Below are 17,008 nucleotides of genomic sequence, written 5' to 3'. Positions count from 1 at the left end.
CTCTGCTATTCCTTTTCTCTTGCTCTGTTTTTTACACTCTCCCTTTCCCTGTTATTCTCTTTCTCTCTCTCTCTCTCTCTCTGCTACTCCTCCCCCTCGCTCTCTGTTATTCCTTCTTTCTCTCTCTTTTATATTTTTGACTTCTGTCCCTCTCTTTTACTCCTCTTTCTCTTGCTTGCATTCCATCCCTCTCTCTGTTATTCCTTCTTTATCTCTCTCTTATATTCTTGCCTTCTGTCCCTCTCTTTTACTGCTCTCTCTTGCTTGTATTCCTTCTCTCTCACTCTGTTATTCATTTTCTCTTTCTCTCTCTCCATTAGTTCTTTTCTCTTTCTCTCTCTGTTATTCCCTCTCTCTCTGCTATTCCTTTTCTCTCGTTCTGTTTTTCACACTCTCCCTTTCCCTGGTATTCTCTTTCTCTCTCTCTGCTACTCCTCCCCCTCTCTCTCTGTTATTCCTTCTTTCTCTCTCTTTTATATTCTTGACTTCTGTACCTCTCTTTTACTCCTCCCTCTCTTGCTTGCATTCCATCCCTCTCTCTGGTATTCCTTCTTTCTCTCTCTCTTATATTCTTGCCTTCTGTCCCTCTCTTTTACTGCTCTCTCTTGCTTGTATTCCTTCTCTCTCTCTCTGTTATTCCTTTTCTCTCTCTCTCTGTTATTCCTTTTCTCTTTCCCTCTCTCTGTTATTCCTTTTCTCTTTCTCTCTCTCTGTTATTCCTTTTCTCTCTCTTTGATATTCCTTTTCTCTTTCTCTCTCTCTGTTATTCCTTTTCTCGTTCTCTCTCTCTCTGTTATTCCTATTCTCTCTCTCTGTTATTCCTTTTCTCTATCTCTCTCTCTGTTATTCTCTCTCTCTCTCTGTTATTCCTTTTCTCTTTCTCTCTCTCTGTTATTCCTTATCTCTTTCTCTCTCTCTGTTATTCATTTTCTCTTTCTCTCTCTCTCTGTTATTCCTTTTCTCTTTCTCTCTCTCTGTTATTCCTTTTCTCTTTCTCTCTCTCTGTTATTCATTTTCTCTTTCTCTATCTCTGTTATTCCTTTTCTCTTTCTCTCTCTCTGTTATTCCTTTTCTCTTTCCCTCTCTCTGTTATTCCTTTTCTCTTTCTCACTCTCTGTTCCTTTTCTCTCTCTCTGTTATTCCTTTTCTCTCTCTCTCTCTCTGTTATTCCTTTTCTCTCTCTCTCTCTCTCTGTTATTCCTGTTCTCTCTCTCTCTCTCTGTTATTCCTGTTCTCTCTCTCTCTCTCTGTTATTCCTTTTCTCTTTCCTTCACTCTGTTATTCATTTTCTCTTTCTCTCTCTCCGTTATTCCTTTTCTCTCTCTCTGTTATTCCTTTTCTCTTTCACGCTCTCTGTTATTCCTTTTCTCTCTCTCTCTCTCTGTTATTCCTTTTCCCTTTTACTCTCTCTCTGTTCGTCCTTTTCTCTTTCTCTCTCTCTGTTATTCCTTCTATCTCTGCTATTCCTTTTCTCTTGCTCTGTTTTTTACACTCTCCCTTTCCCTGTTATTCTCTTTCTCTCTCTCTCTCTCTCTCTGCTACTCCTCCCCCTCGCTCTCTGTTATTCCTTCTTTCTCTCTCTTTTATATTTTTGACTTCTGTCCCTCTCTTTTACTCCTCTTTCTCTTGCTTGCATTCCATCCCTCTCTCTGTTATTCCTTCTTTATCTCTCTCTTATATTCTTGCCTTCTGTCCCTCTCTTTTACTGCTCTCTCTTGCTTGTATTCCTTCTCTCTCACTCTGTTATTCATTTTCTCTTTCTCTCTCTCCATTAGTTCTTTTCTCTTTCTCTCTCTGTTATTCCCTCTCTCTCTGCTATTCCTTTTCTCTCGTTCTGTTTTTCACACTCTCCCTTTCCCTGGTATTCTCTTTCTCTCTCTCTGCTACTCCTCCCCCTCTCTCTCTGTTATTCCTTCTTTCTCTCTCTTTTATATTCTTGACTTCTGTACCTCTCTTTTACTCCTCCCTCTCTTGCTTGCATTCCATCCCTCTCTCTGGTATTCCTTCTTTCTCTCTCTCTTATATTCTTGCCTTCTGTCCCTCTCTTTTACTGCTCTCTCTTGCTTGTATTCCTTCTGTCTCTCTCTGTTATTCCTTTTCTCTCTCTCTCTGTTATTCCTTTTCTCTTTCCCTCTCTCTGTTATTCCTTTTCTCTTTCTCTCTCTCTGTTATTCCTTTTCTCTCTCTTTGATATTCCTTTTCTCTTTCTCTCTCTCTGTTATTCCTTTTCTCGTTCTCTCTCTCTCTGTTATTCCTATTCTCTCTCTCTGTTATTCCTTTTCTCTATCTCTCTCTCTGTTATTCTCTCTCTCTCTCTGTTATTCCTTTTCTCTTTCTCTCTCTCTGTTATTCCTTATCTCTTTCTCTCTCTCTGTTATTCATTTTCTCTTTCTCTCTCTCTCTGTTATTCCTTTTCTCTTTCTCTCTCTCTGTTATTCCTTTTCTCTTTCTCTCTCTCTGTTATTCATTTTCTCTTTCTCTATCTCTGTTATTCCTTTTCTCTTTCTCTCTCTCTGTTATTCCTTTTCTCTTTCCCTCTCTCTGTTATTCCTTTTCTCTTTCTCACTCTCTGTTCCTTTTCTCTCTCTCTGTTATTCCTTTTCTCCCTCTCTCTCTCTGTTATTCCTTTTCTCTCTCTCTCTCTCTCTGTTATTCCTGTTCTCTCTCTCTCTCTCTGTTATTCCTGTTCTCTCTCTCTCTCTCTGTTATTCCTTTTCTCTTTCCTTCACTCTGTTATTCATTTTCTCTTTCTCTCTCTCCGTTATTCCTTTTCTCTCTCTCTGTTATTCCTTTTCTCTTTCACGCTCTCTGTTATTCCTTTTCTCTCTCTCTCTCTCTGTTATTCCTTTTCTCTCTCTCTGTTATTCCTTTTCTCTCTCTCTCTCTCTGTTATTCCTTTTCTCTTTTTCTCTCTCTGTTATTTCTTTTCTCTTTCTCTCTCTTTGTTATTTCTTTTCTCTTTCTCTGTTATTCCTTTTCTCTTTCTCTCTCTGTTATTCCTTTTCTCTTTCTTTCTCTCTGTTACTCCCTCTCTTTCTCTCTCTGTTATTCCTTTTCTCTTTCTCTCTCTGTTATTCCTTTTCTCTTTCTCTCTCTCTGTTATTCCTTTTCTCTTTCTCTCTCTCTCTGTTATTCCTTTTCTCTCTCTCTGTTATTCCTTTTCTCTCTCTCTGTTATACCTTTTCTCTTTCCCTCACTCTGTTATTCCTTTTCTCTTTCTCTCTCTCTGTTATTCCTGTTCTCTCTCTCTCTCTCTGTTATTCCTTTTCACTTTCCTTCACTCTGTTATTCATTTTCTCTTTCTCTCTCTCCGTTATTCCTTTTCTCTCTCTCTGTTATTCCTTTTCTCTTTCACGCTCTCTGATATTCCTTTTCTCTCTCTCTCTCTGTTATTCCTTTTCTCTCTCTCTGTTATTCCTTTTCTCTCTCTCGCTCTCTGTTATTCCTTTTCTCTTTTTCTCTCTCTGTTATTTCTTTTCTCTTTCTCTCTCTTTGTTATTTCTTTTCTCTTTCTCTCTCTCTGTTATTCCTTTTCTCTTTCTCTCTCTGTTATTCCTTTTCTCTTTCTTTCTCTCTGTTATTCCCTCTCTTTCTCTCTCTGTTATTCCTTTTCTCTTTCTCTCTCTGTTATTCCTTTTCTCTTTCTCTCTCTCTGTTATTCCTTTTCTCTTTCTCTCTCTCTCTGTTATTCCTTTTCTCTTTCCCTCTCTCTGTTATTCCTTTTCTCTTTCTCTCTCTCTCTGTTATTCCTTTTCTCTCTCTCTGTTATTCCTTTTCTCTCTCTCTGTTATTCCTTTTCTCTTTCTCTCTCTCTGTTATTCCTTTTCTCTCTCTCTGTTATTCCTTTTCTCTTTCTCTCTCTCTCTGTTATTCCTTTTCTCTTTCTCTCTCTCTGTTATTCCTTTTCTCTTCCTCGCTCGCTGTTATTCCTTTTCTCTTTCTCGCTCTCTGTTATTCCTTTTCTCATTCTGTCTCTCTGTTATTCCTTCTCTTTTTTTCTCTCTCTGTTATTCCTTTTCCCTTTTTCTCTCTCTCTCTGTTCGTCCTTTTCTCTTTCTCTCTCTCTGTTATTCCTTCTATCTCTGCTATTCCTTTCCTCTCGCTCTGTTTTTTACACTCTCCCTTTCCCTGTTATTCTCTTTCTCTCTCTCTCTCTCTCTCTGCTACTCCTCCCCCTCGCTCTCTGTTATTCCTTCTTTCTCTCTCTTTTATATTTTTGACTTCTGTCCCTCTCTTTTACTCCTCTTTCTCTTGCTTGCATTCCATCCCTCTCTCTGTTATTCCTTCTTTATCTCTCTCTTATATTCTTGCCTTCTGTCCCTCTCTTTTACTGCTCTCTCTTGCTTGTATTCCTTCTCTCTCACTCTGTTATTCCTTTTCTCTTTCGCTCTCTCCGTTAGTTCTTTTCTCTTTCTCTCTCTCTGTTATTCCCTCTCTCTCTGCTATTCCTTTTCTCTCGTTCTGTTTTTCACACTCTCCCTTTCCCTGGTATTCTCTTTCTCTCTCTCTGCTACTCCTCCCCCTCTCTCTCTGTTATTCCTTCTTTCTCTCCCTTTTATATTCTTGACTTCTGTACCTCTCTTTTACTCCTCCCTCTCTTGCTTGCATTCCATCCCTCTCTCTGGTATTCCTTCTTTCTCTCTCTCTTATATTCTTGCCTTCTGTCCCTCTCTTTTACTGCTCTCTCTTGCTTGTATTCCTTCTCTCTCTCTCTGTTATTCCTTTTCTCTCTCTCTCTGTTATTCCTTTTCTCTTTCCCTCTCTATGTTATTCCTTTTCTCTTTCTCTCTCTCTGTTATTCCTTTTCTCTTTCTCTCTGTTATTCCTTTTCTCTTTCTCTCTCTGTTATTCCTTTTCTCTCTCTCTCTGTTATTCCTTTTCTCTTTCTCTCTCTCTGTTATTCCTTTTCTCACTCTCTCTGTTATTCCCTTTCTCTCTCTCTCTCTGTTATTCCTTTTCTCTTTCTCTCTCTCTGTTATTCCTTTTTCCCTTTCTCTCTCTCTGTTATTCATTTTCTCTCTCTGTTATCCCATTTTTCTTTCTCTCCCTGTTATTCCTATTCTCTTTTTCTCTCTCTGTTATTCCTTTTCTCTCTCTCTGTTATTCCTGTTCTCTTTCCCTCTCTCTGTTATTTCTTTTCTCTCTCTCTGTTATTCCTTCTCTCTTTCTCTCTCTCTGTTATTCCTTTTCTCTTTCTCTCTCTCTGTTATTGCTTTTCTCGCTCTCTGTTATTCCATTTCTCTTTCTCGCTCTCTGTTATTCCTTTTCTCATTCTGTCTTTCTGTTATTCCTTCTCTTTTTTCTCTCTCTGTTATTCCTTTTCTCTTTCTCTCTCTCTGTTATTTCTTTTCTCTCTCTCTGTTTTTCCTTTTCTCTTTCTCTCTCTCTGTTATTCCTTTTCTCTTTCTCTCTCTCTGTTATTCCTTTTCTCTTTCTCTCTCTCTGTTCGTCCTTTTCTCTTTCTCTCTCTCTGTTATTCCTTCTATCTCTGCTATTCCTTTTCTCTCTCTCTGTTATTCCTTTTCTCTTTCTCTCTCTCTGTTATTTCATTTCTCTTTCTCTCTCTCTGTTATTCCTTTTCTCTTTATCTCTCTCTGTTAATCCTTTTCTCTTCCTCTCTCTCTGTTATTCCTTCTCTCTCTCTCTCTGTTATTCCTTTTCTCTTTCTCTCTCTCTGTCATTCCTTTTCTCTCTCTCTGTTATTCCTTTTCTCTCTCTCTCTCTCTGTTATTCCTTTTCTCGTTCTCTCTCTCTGTTATTCCTTTTCTCTCTCTCTGTTATTCCTTTTCTCTTTCTCTCTCTCTGTTATTTATTTTCTCTTTCTCTCTCTCTGTTATTCCTTTTCCCTTTCTCTCTCTCTGTTATTCCTTTTCTCACTCTCTGTTATTACTTTTCTCTCTCTCTCTCTCTGTTGTTCCTTTTCTCTTTCTCTCTCTCTGTTATTCCTTTTCTCTTTCTCTCCCTCTCTCTCTGTTATTCCTTTTCTCTTTCTCTCTCTCTCTCTCTGTTATTCCTTTTCTCTTTCTCTCTCTCTCTCTCTGTTATTCCTTTTCTCTCTCTCTGTTATTCCTTTTCTCTCTCTCTGTTATTCCTTTTCTCTTTCCCTCTCTCAGTTATTCCTTTTCTCTTTCTCTCTCCCTGTTATTCCTTTTCTCTCTCTCCCTGTTATTCCTTTTCTCTTTCTCTCACTCTGTTATTTATTTTCTCTTTCTCTCTCTCTGTTATTTATTTTCTCTTTCTCTCTCTCTGTTATTCCTTTTCTCATTGTCGCTCTGTTATTCCTTTTCTCTTTCTCTCTCTCTGTTATTCCTTTTCTCTTTCTCGCTCTCTCTGTTATTCCTTTTCTCTTTCCCTCTCTGTTATTCCTTTTCTCTCTCTCTCTGTTATTCCTTTTCTCGTTCTCTCTCTCTGTTATTCCTTTTCTCACTCTCTCTGTTATTCCTTTTCTCTTTCTCTCTCTCTGTTATTCCTTTTCTCTTTCTCTCTCTCTGTTATTGCTTTTCTCTCTCTCTGTTATTCCTTTTCTCTTTCTCGCTCTCTGTTATTCCTTTTCTCATTCTGTCTTTCAGTTATTCCTTCTCTTTTTTTCTCTCTCTGTTGTTCCTTTTCTCTTTCTCTCTCTCTGTTATTCCTTTTCTCTTTCTCTCTCTCTGTTATTTCTTTTCTCTCTCTCTGTTATTCCTTTTCTCTTTCTCTCTCTCTGTTATTCCTTTTCTCTTTCTCTCTCTCTGTTCGTCCTTTTCTCTTTCTCTCTCTCTGTTATTCCTTCTATCTCTCCTATTCCTTTTCTCTCGCTCTGTTTTTCACACTCTCCCTTTCCCTGTTATTCTCTTTCTCTCTCTCGCTCTGTTACTCCTTCCCCCGTCTCTCTGTTATTCCTTCTTTCTCTCTCTTTTATATTTTTGACTTCTGTCCCTCTCTTTTACTCCTCTCTCTCTTGCTTGCATTCCATCCCTCTCTCTGTTATTCCTTCTTTCTCTATCTCTTATATTCTTGCCTTCTGTCCCTCTCTTTTACTGCTCTCTCTTGCTTGTATTCCTTCTCTCTCACTCTGTTATTCCTTTTCTCTCTCTCTCTCTCTCCGTTAGTCCTTTTCTCTTTCTCTCTCTCTGTTATTCCCTCTCTCTCTGCTATTCCTTTTCTCTCGCTCTGTTTTTCACACTCTCCCTTTCCCTGGCATTCTCTTTCTCTCTCTCTGTTACTCCTCCCCCTCTCTCTCTGTTATTCCTTCTTCTCTCTCTGTTATATTCTTGACTTCTGTCCCTCTCTTTTACTCCTCTCTCTCTTGCTTGCATTCCATCCCTCTCTCCGGTATTACTTCTTTCTCTCTCTCTTATATTCTTGTCTTCTGTCCCTCTCTTTTACTGCTATGTCTTGCTTGTATTCCTGCTCTCTCTCTCTGTTATTCCTTTTCTCTCTCTCTCTGTTATTCCTTTTCTCTTTCCCTCTCTCTGTTATTCCTTTTCTCTTTCTCTCTCCCTGTTATTCCTTTTCTCGTCCTCTCACTCTCTGTTATTCCTTTTCTCTCTCTCTGTTATTCCTTTTCTCTTTCTCTCTCTCTGTTATTTCTTTTCTCTTTCTCTCTCTCTGTTATTCCTTTTCTCTTTATCTCTCTGTTAATCCTTTTCTCTTTCTCTCTCTCTGTTATTCATTTTCTCTTTCTCTCTCTCTGTTATTCCTTTTCTCCTCCTCTCTCTCTGTTATTCCTTCTCTCGCTCTCTCTGTTATTCCTTTTCTCCTCCTCTCTCTCTGTTATTCCTTCTCTCGCTCTCTCTGTTATTCCTTTTCTCTTTGTCTCTCTCTGTTATTCCTTTTCTCTCTCTCTGTTATTACTTTTCTCTCTCTCTCTCTCTCTGTTGTTCCTTTTCTCTTTCTCTCTCTCTCTCTGTTATTCCTTTTCTCTTTCTCTCTCTCTGTTATTCCTTTTCTCTCTCTCTGTTATTCCTTTTCTCTTTCCCTCTCTCTGTTATTCCTTTTCTCTTTCTCTCTCCCTGTTATTCCTTTTCTCTCTCTCTGTTATTCAAGAACAAAGAACAAAGAACAAAGAAATGTACAGCACAGGAACAGGCCCTTCGGCCCTCCAAGCCCGTGCCGACCATACTGCCCGACTAAACTACAATCTTCTACACTTCCTGGGTCCGTATCCTTCTATTCCCATCCTATTCATATATTTGTCAAGATGCCCCTTAAATGTCCCTATCGTCCCTGCCTCCACTACCTCCTCCGGTAGTGAGTTCCAGGCACCCACTACCCTCTGCGTAAAAAACTTGCCTCGTACATCTACTCTAAACTTTGCCCCTCTCACCTTAAACCTATGCCCCCTAGTAATTGACCCCTCTACCCTGGGGAAAAGCCTCTGACTATCCACTCTGTCTATGCCCCTCATAATTTTGTATACCTCTATCAGGTCGCCCCTCAACCTCCTTCGTTCCAGTGAGAACAAACCGAGTTTATTCAATCGCTCCTCATAGCTTATGCCCTCCATACCAGGCAACATTCTGGTAAATCTCTTCTGCACCCTCTCTAAAGCCTCCACATCCTTCTGGTAGTGTGGCGACCAGAATTGAACACTATACTCCAAGTGTGGCCTAACTAAGGTTCTATACAGCTGCAACATGACTTGCCAATTCTTATACTCAATGCCCCGGCCAATGAAGGCAAGCATGCCGTATGCCTTCTTGACTACCTTCTCCACCTGTGTAGCCCCTTTCAGTGATCTGTGGACCTGTACTCCTAGATCTCTTTGACTTTCAATACTCTTGAGGGTTCTACCATTCACTGTATATTCCCTACCTGCATTAGCCCTTCCAAAATGCATTACCTCACATTTGTCCAGGTTAAACTCCATCTGCCATCTCTCCGCCCAAGTCTCCAGACAATCTAAATCCTGCTGTATCCTCAGACAGTCCTCATCGCTATCCGCAATTCCACCAACCTTTGTGTCGTCTGCAAACTTACTAATCAGACCAGTTACATTTTCCTCCAAATCATTTATATATACTACAAAGAGCAAAGGTCCCAGCACTGATCCCTGTGGAACACCACTGGTCACAGCCCTCCAATTAGAAAAGCATCCCTCCATTGCTACCCTCTGCCTTCTATGGCCTAGCCAGTTCTGTATCCACCTTGCCAGTTCACCCCTGATCCCGTGTGACTTCACCTTTTGTACTAGTCTACCATGAGGGACCTTGTCAAAGGCCTTACTGAAGTCCATATAGACAACATCTACTGCCCTACCTGCATCAATCATCTTAGTGACCTCCTCGAAAAACTCTATCAAGTTAGTGAGACACGACCTCCCCTTCACAAAACCGTGCTGCCTCTCACTAATACGTCCATTTGCTTCCAAATGGGAGTAGATCCTGTCTCGAAGAATTCTCTCCAGTAATTTCCCAACCACTGAAGTAAGGCTCACCGTCCTTTTCTCTTTCTCTCTCTCTGTTATTCCTTTTCTCTTTCTCTCTCTCTCTGTGTTATTCCTTTTCTCTTTCCCTCTCTGTTATTCTTTTTCTCTCTCTCTCTGTTATTCCTTTTCTCTTTCTCTCTCTCTGTTATTTCATTTCTCTTTCTCTCTCTCTGTTATTCCTTTTCTCTTTATCTCTCTCTGTTATTCCTTTTCTCTTCCTCTCTCTCTGTTATTCCTTCTCTCTCTCTCTCTGTTATTCCTTTTCTCTTTCTCTCTCTCTGTCATTCCTTTTCTCTCTCTCTGTTATTCCTTTTCTCTCTCTCTCTCTCTGTTATTCCTTTTCTCGTTCTCTCTCTCTGTTATTCCTTTTCTCTCTCTCTGTTATTCCTTTTCTCTTTCTCTCTCTCTGTTATTTATTTTCTCTTTCTCTCTCTCTGTTATTCCTTTTCTCTCTCTCTGTTATTCCTTTTCTCTTTTTCTCTCTCTGTTATTTCTTTTCTCTTTCTCTCTCTCTGTTATTTATTTTCTCTTTCTCTCTCTCTGTTATTCCTTTTCTCTTTCTCTGTCTGTTATTCCTTTTCTGTATCTTTGATACTCCTTTTCTCTTTGTCTCTCAATGTTATTCCATTTCTCGTCCTCTCACTCTCTGTTATTCCTTTTCTCTCTCTCTGTTATTCCTTTTCTCTTTCTCTCTCTCTGTTATTCCTTTTCTCTTTCTCTCTCTGTTATTCCTTTTCTCTTCCTCTCTCTCTGTTATTCCTTTTCTCTTCCTCTCTCTCTGTTATTCCTTTTCTCTTTCTCTCTCTCTGTTATTCCTTTTCCCTTTCTCTCTCTCTGTTATTACTTTTCTCTCTCTCTCTCTCTGTTGTTCCTTTTCTCTTTCTCTCTCTCTGTTATTCCTTTTCTCTTTCTCTCCCTCTCTCTCTGTTATTCCTTTTCTCTTACTCTCTCTCTCTCTCTGTTATTCCTTTTCTCTTTCTCTCTCTCTCTCTCTGTTATTCCTTTTCTCTCTCTCTGTTATTCCTTTTCTCTCTCTCTGTTATTCCTTTTCTCTTTCCCTCTCTCTGTTATTCATTTTCTCTTTCTCTCTCCCTGTTATTCCTTTTCTCTCTCTCCCTGTTATTCCTTTTCTCTTTCTCTCACTCTGTTATTTATTTTCTCTTTCTCTCTCTGTTATTTATTTTCTCTTTCTCTCTCTCTGTTATTCCTTTTCTCATTGTCGCTCTGTTATTCCTTTTCTCTTTCTCTCTCTCTGTTATTCCTTTTCTCTTTCTCGCTCTCTCTGTTATTCCTTTTCTCTTTCCCTCTCTGTTATTCCTTTTCTCTCTCTCTCTGATATTCCTTTTCTCGTTCTCTCTCTCTGTTATTCCTTTTCTCACTCTCTCTGTTATTCCTTTTCTCTTTCTCTCTCTCTGTTATTCCTTTTCTCTTTCTCTCTCTCTGTTATTCCTTTTCTCTTTCTCTCTCTCTGTTATTCCTTTTCTCTATCTCTCTCTCTGTTATTCTCTCTCTCTCTCTGTTATTCCTTTTCTCTTTCTCTCTCTCTGTTATTCCTTTTCTCTTTCTCTCTCTCTGTTATTCCTTTTCTCTTTCTCGCTCTCTGTTATTCCTTTTCTCATTCTGTCTTTCTGTTATTCCTTCTCTTTTTTTCTCTCTCTGTTATTCCTTTTCTCTTTCTCTCTCTCTGTTATTCCTTTTCTCTTTCTCTCTCTGTTATTTCTTTTCTCTCATTCTGTTATTCATTTTCTCTTTCTCTCTCTCTGTTATTCCTTTTCTCTTTCTCTCTCTCTGTTCGTCCTTTTCTCTTTCTCTCTCTCTGTTATTCCTTCTATCTCTCCTATTCCTTTTCTCTCGCTCTGTTTTTCACACTCTCCCTTTCCCTGTTATTCTCTTTCTCTCTCTCGCTCTGTTACTCCTTCCCCCCTCTCTCTGTTATTCCTTCTTTCTCTCTCTTTTATATTTTTGACTTCTGTCCCTCTCTTTTACTCCTCTCTCTCTTGCTTGCATTCCATCCCTCTCTCTGTTATTCCTTCTTTGTCTATCTCTTATATTCTTGCCTTCTGTCCCTCTCTTTTACTGCTCTCTCTTGCTTGTATTCCTTCTCTCTCACTCTGTTATTCCTTTTCTCTCTCTCTCTCTCTCCGTTAGTCCTTTTCTCTTTCTCTCTCTCTGTTATTCCCTCTCTCTCTGCTATTCCTTTTCTCTCGCTCTGTTTTTCACACTCTCCCTTTCCCTGGCATTCTCTTTCTCTCTCTCTGCTACTCCTCCCCCTCTCTCTCTGTTATTCCTTCTTTCTCTCTCTGTTATATTCTTGACTTCTGTCCCTCTCTTTTACTCCTCTCTCTCTTGCTTGCATTCCAATACTCTCTCCGGTATTACTTCTTTCCCTCTCTCTTATATTCTTGTCTTCTGTCCCTCTCTTTTACTGCTATGTCTTGCTTGTATTCCTGCTCTCTCTCTCTGTTATTCCTTTTATCTCTCTCTCTGTTATTCCTTTTCTCTTTCCCTCTCTCTGTTATTCCTTTTCTCTTTCTCTCTCTCTGTTATTCCTTTTCTCGTCCTCTCACTCTCTGTTATTCCTTTTCTCTCTCTCTGTTATTCCTTTTCTCTTTCTCTCTCTCTGTTATTTCTTTTCTCTTTCTCTCTCTCTGTTATTCCTTTTCTCTTTATCTCTCTCTGTTAATCCTTTTCTCTTTCTCTCTCTCTGTTATTCATTTTCTCTTTCTCTCTCTCTGTTATTCCTTTTCTCTTCCTCTCTCTCTGTTATTCCTTCTCTCGCTCTCTCTGTTATTCCTTTTCTCTTTCTCTCTCTCTGTTATTCCTTTTCTCTCTCTCTGTTATTACTTTTCTCTCTCTCTCTCTCTCTGTTGTTCCTTTTCTCTTTCTCTCTCTCTGTTATTCCTTTTCTCTCTCTCTGTTATTCCTTTTCTCTTTCTCTCTCTCTCTCTCTCTGTTATTCCTTTTCTCTTTCCGTCTCTCTGTTATTCCTTTTCTCTTTCTCTCTCTCTGTTATTCCTTTTCTCTCTCTCTGTTATTCCTTTTCTCTTTCCCTCTCTCTGTTATTCCTTTTCTCTTTCTCTCTCCTTGTTATTCCTTTTCTCTTTCTCTGTTATTCCTTTTCTCTTTCTCTCTCTCTGTTATTCCTTTTCTCTTTCTCTCTCTCTCTGTTATTCCTTTTCTCTTTCCCTCTCTGTTATTCTTTTTCTCTCTCTCTCTGTTATTCCTTTTCTCATTCTCTCTCTCTGTTATTCCTTTTCTCACTCTCTCTGTTATTCCTTTTCTCTTTCTCTCTCTCTGTTATTCCTTTTCTCTTTCTCTCTCTCTGTTATTCCTTTTCTCTTCCTCGCTCGCTGTTATTCCTTTTCTCTTTCTCGCTCTCTGTTATTCCTTTTCTCATTCTGTCTCTCTGTTATTCCTTCTCTTTTTTTCTCTCTCTGTTATTCCTTTTCCCTTTTACTCTCTCTCTGTTCGTCCTTTTCTCTTTCTCTCTCTCTGTTATTCCTTCTATCTCTGCTATTCCTTTTCTCTTGCTCTGTTTTTTACACTCTCCCTTTCCCTGTTATTCTCTTTCTCTCTCTCTCTCTCTCTCTCTGCTACTCCTCCCCCTCGCTCTCTGTTATTCCTTCTTTCTCTCTCTTTTATATTTTTGACTTCTGTCCCTCTCTTTTACTCCTCTTTCTCTTGCTTGCATTCCATCCCTCTCTCTGTTATTCCTTCTTTATCTCTCTCTTATATTCTTGCCTTCTGTCCCTCTCTTTTACTGCTCTCTCTTGCTTGTATTCCTTCTCTCTCACTCTGTTATTCCTTTTCTCTTTCTCTCTCTCCATTAGTTCTTTTCTCTTTCTCTCTCTGTTATTCCCTCTCTCTCTGCTATTCCTTTTCTCTCGTTCTGTTTTTCACACTCTCCCTTTCCCTGGTATTCTCTTTCTCTCTCTCTGCTACTCCTCCCCCTCTCTCTCTGTTATTCCTTCTTTCTCTCTCTTTTATATTCTTGACTTCTGTACCTCTCTTTTACTCCTCCCTCTCTTGCTTGCATTCCATCCCTCTCTCTGGTATTCCTTCTTTCTCTCTCTCTTATATTCTTGCCTTCTGTCCCTCTCTTTTACTGCTCTCTCTTGCTTGTATTCCTTCTCTCTCTCTCTGTTATTCCTTTTCTCTCTCTCTCTGTTATTCCTTTTCTCTTTCCCTCTCTCTGTTATTCTTTTCTCTTTCTCTCTCTCTGTTATTCCTTTTCTCTCTCTTTGATATTCCTTTTCTCTTTCTCTCTCTCTGTTATTCCTTTTCTCGTTCTCTCTCTCTCTGTTATTCCTATTCTCTCTCTCTGTTATTCCTTTTCTCTTTCTCTCTCTCTGTTATTCTCTCTCTCTCTCTCTGTTATTCCTTTTCTCTTTCTCTCTCTCTGTTATTCCTTATCTCTTTCTCTCTCTCTGTTATTCATTTTCTCTTTCTCTCTCTCTCTGTTATTCCTTTTCTCTTTCTCTCTCTCTGTTATTCCTTTTCTCTTTCTCTCTCTCTGTTATTCATTTTCTCTTTCTCTATCTCTGTTATTCCTTTTCTCTTTCTCTCTCTCTGTTATTCCTTTTCTCTTTCTCTCTCTCTGTTATTCCTTTTCTCTTTCCCTCTCTCTGTTATTCCTTTTCTCTTTCTCACTCTCTGTTCCTTTTCTCTCTCTCTGTTATTCCTTTTCTCTCTCTCTCTCTCTGTTATTCCTTTTCTCTCTCTCTCTCTCTCTGTTATTCCTGTTCTCTCTCTCTCTCTCTGTTATTCCTGTTCTCTCTCTCTCTCTCTGTTATTCCTTTTCACTTTCCTTCACTCTGTTATTCATTTTCTCTTTCTCTCTCTCCGTTATTCCTTTTCTCTCTCTCTGTTATTCCTTTTCTCTTTCACGCTCTCTGTTGTTCCTTTTCTCTCTCTCTCTCTGTTATTCCTTTTCACTCTCTCTGTTATTCCTTTTCTCTCTCTCGCTCTCTGTTATTCCTTTTCTCTTTTTCTCTCTCTGTTATTTCTTTTCTCTTTCTCTCTCTTTGTTATTTCTTTTTTCTTTCTCTCTCTCTGTTATTCCTTTTCTCTTTCTCTCTCTGTTATTCCTTTTCTCTTTCTTTCTCTCTGTTATTCCCTCTCTTTCTCTCTCTGTTATTCCTTTTCTCTTTCTCTCTCTGTTATTCCTTTTCTCTTTCTCTCTCTCTGTTATTCCTTTTCTCTTTCTCTCTCTCTCTGTTATTCCTTTTCTCTTTCCCTCTCTCTGTTATTCCTTTTCTCTTTCTCTCTCTCTCTGTTATTCCTTTTCTCTCTCTCTGTTATTCCTTTTCTCTCTCTCTGTTATTCCTTTTCTCTTTCTCTCTCTCTGTTATTCCTTTTCTCTCTCTCTGTTATTCCTTTTCTCTTTCTCTCTCTCTCTGTTATTCCTTTTCTCTTTCTCTCTCTCTGTTATTCCTTTTCTCTTCCTCGCTCGCTGTTATTCCTTTTCTCTTTCTCGCTCTCTGTTATTCCTTTTCTCATTCTGTCTCTCTGTTATTCCTTCTCTTTTTTTCTCTCTCTGTTATTCCTTTTCCCTTTTTCTCTCTCTCTCTGTTCGTCCTTTTCTCTTTCTCTCTCTCTGTTATTCCTTCTATCTCTGCTATTCCTTTTCTCTCGCTCTGTTTTTTACACTCTCCCTTTCCCTGTTATTCTCTTTCTCTCTCTCTCTCTCTCTCTGCTACTCCTCCCCCTCGCTCTCTGTTATTCCTTCTTTCTCTCTCTTTTATATTTTTGACTTCTGTCCCTCTCTTTTACTCCTCTTACTCTTGCTTGCATTCCATCCCTCTCTCTGTTATTCCTTCTTTATCTCTCTCTTATATTCTTGCCTTCTGTCCCTCTCTTTTACTGCTCTCTCTTGCTTGTATTCCTTCTCTCTCACTCTGTTATTCCTTTTCTCTTTCGCTCTCTCCGTTATTTCTTTTCTCTTTCTCTCTCTCTGTTATTCCCTCTCTCTCTGCTATTCCTTTTCTCTCGTTCTGTTTTTCACACTCTCCCTTTCCCTGGTATTCTCTTTCTCTCTCTCTGCTACTCCTCCCCCTCTCTCTCTGTTATTCCTTCTTTCTCTCCCTTTTATATTCTTGACTTCTGTACCTCTCTTTTACTCCTCCCTCTCTTGCTTGCATTCCATCCCTCTCTCTGGTATTCCTTCTTTCTCTCTCTCTTATATTCTTGCCTTCTGTCCCTCTCTTTTACTGCTCTCTCTTGCTTGTATTCCTTCTCTCTCTCTCTGTTATTCCTTTTCTCTCTCTCTCTGTTATTCCTTTTCTCTTTCCCTCTCTATGTTATTCCTTTTCTCTTTCTCTCTCTCTGTTATTCCTTTTCTCTTTCTCTCTGTTATTCCTTTTCTCTTTCTCTCTCTGTTATTCCTTTTCTCTCTCTCTCTGTTATTCCTTTTCTCTTTCTCTCTCTCTGTTATTCCTTTTCTCACTCTCTCTGTTATTCCCTTTCTCTCTCTCTCTCTGTTATTCCTTTTCTCTTTCTCTCTCTCTGTTATTCCTTTTTCCCTTTCTCTCTCTCTGTTATTCATTTTCTCTCTCTGTTATCCCATTTTTCTTTCTCTCCCTGTTATTCCTATTCTCTTTTTCTCTCTCTGTTATTCCTTTTCTCTCTCTCTGTTATTCCTGTTCTCTTTCCCTCTCTCTGTTATTTCTTTTCTCTCTCTCTGTTATTCCTTCTCTCTTTCTCTCTCCCTGTTATTCCTTTTCTCTTTCTCTCTCTCTGTTATTGCTTTTCTCGCTCTCTGTTATTCCATTTCTCTTTCTCGCTCTCTGTTATTCCTTTTCTCATTCTGTCTTTCTGTTATTCCTTCTCTTTTCTCTCTCTCTGTTATTCCTGTTCTCTTTCGCTCTCTCTGTTATTTCTTTTCTCTCTCTCTGTTATTCCTTCTCTCTTTCTCTCTCTCTGTTATTCCTTTTCTCTTTCTCTCTCTCTGTTATTGCTTTTCTCGCTCTCTGTTATTCCATTTCTCTTTCTCGCTCTCTGTTATTCCTTTTCTCATTCTGTCTTTCTGTTATTCCTTCTCTTTTTTCTCTCTCTGTTATTCCTTTTCTCTTTCTCTCTCTCTGTTATTTCTTTTCTCTCTCTCTGTTTTTCCTTTTCTCTTTCTCTCTCTCTGTTATTCCTTTTCTCTTTCTCTCTCTCTGTTATTCCTTTTCTCTTTCTCTCTCTCTGTTCGTCCTTTTCTCTTTCTCTCTCTCTGTTATTCCTTCTATCTCTGCTATTCCTTTTCTCTCTCTCTGTTATTCCTTTTCTCTTTCTCTCTCTCTGTTATTTCATTTCTCTTTCTCTCTCTCTGTTATTCCTTTTCTCTTTATCTCTCTCTGTTAATCCTTTTCTCTTCCTCTCTCTCTGTTATTCCTTCTCTCTCTCTCTGTTATTCCTTTTCTCTTTCTCTCTCTCTGTCATTCCTTTTCTCTCTCTCTGTTATTCCTTTTCTCTCTCTCTCTCTCTGTTATTCCTTTTCTCGTTCTCTCTCTCTGTTATTCCTTTTCTCTCTCTCTCTTATTCCTTTTCTCTTTCTCTCTCTCTGTTATTTATTTTCTCTTTCTCTCTCTCTGTTATTCCTTTTCCCTTTCTCTCTCTCTG

Source organism: Scyliorhinus torazame, chromosome X (assembly GCF_047496885.1).
Source record: "Scyliorhinus torazame isolate Kashiwa2021f chromosome X, sScyTor2.1, whole genome shotgun sequence".
Taxonomy (NCBI): domain Eukaryota; kingdom Metazoa; phylum Chordata; class Chondrichthyes; order Carcharhiniformes; family Scyliorhinidae; genus Scyliorhinus; species Scyliorhinus torazame.
The sequence above is the reverse complement of the archived record's forward strand: the minus strand, read 5'-3'. Positions refer to the sequence as shown.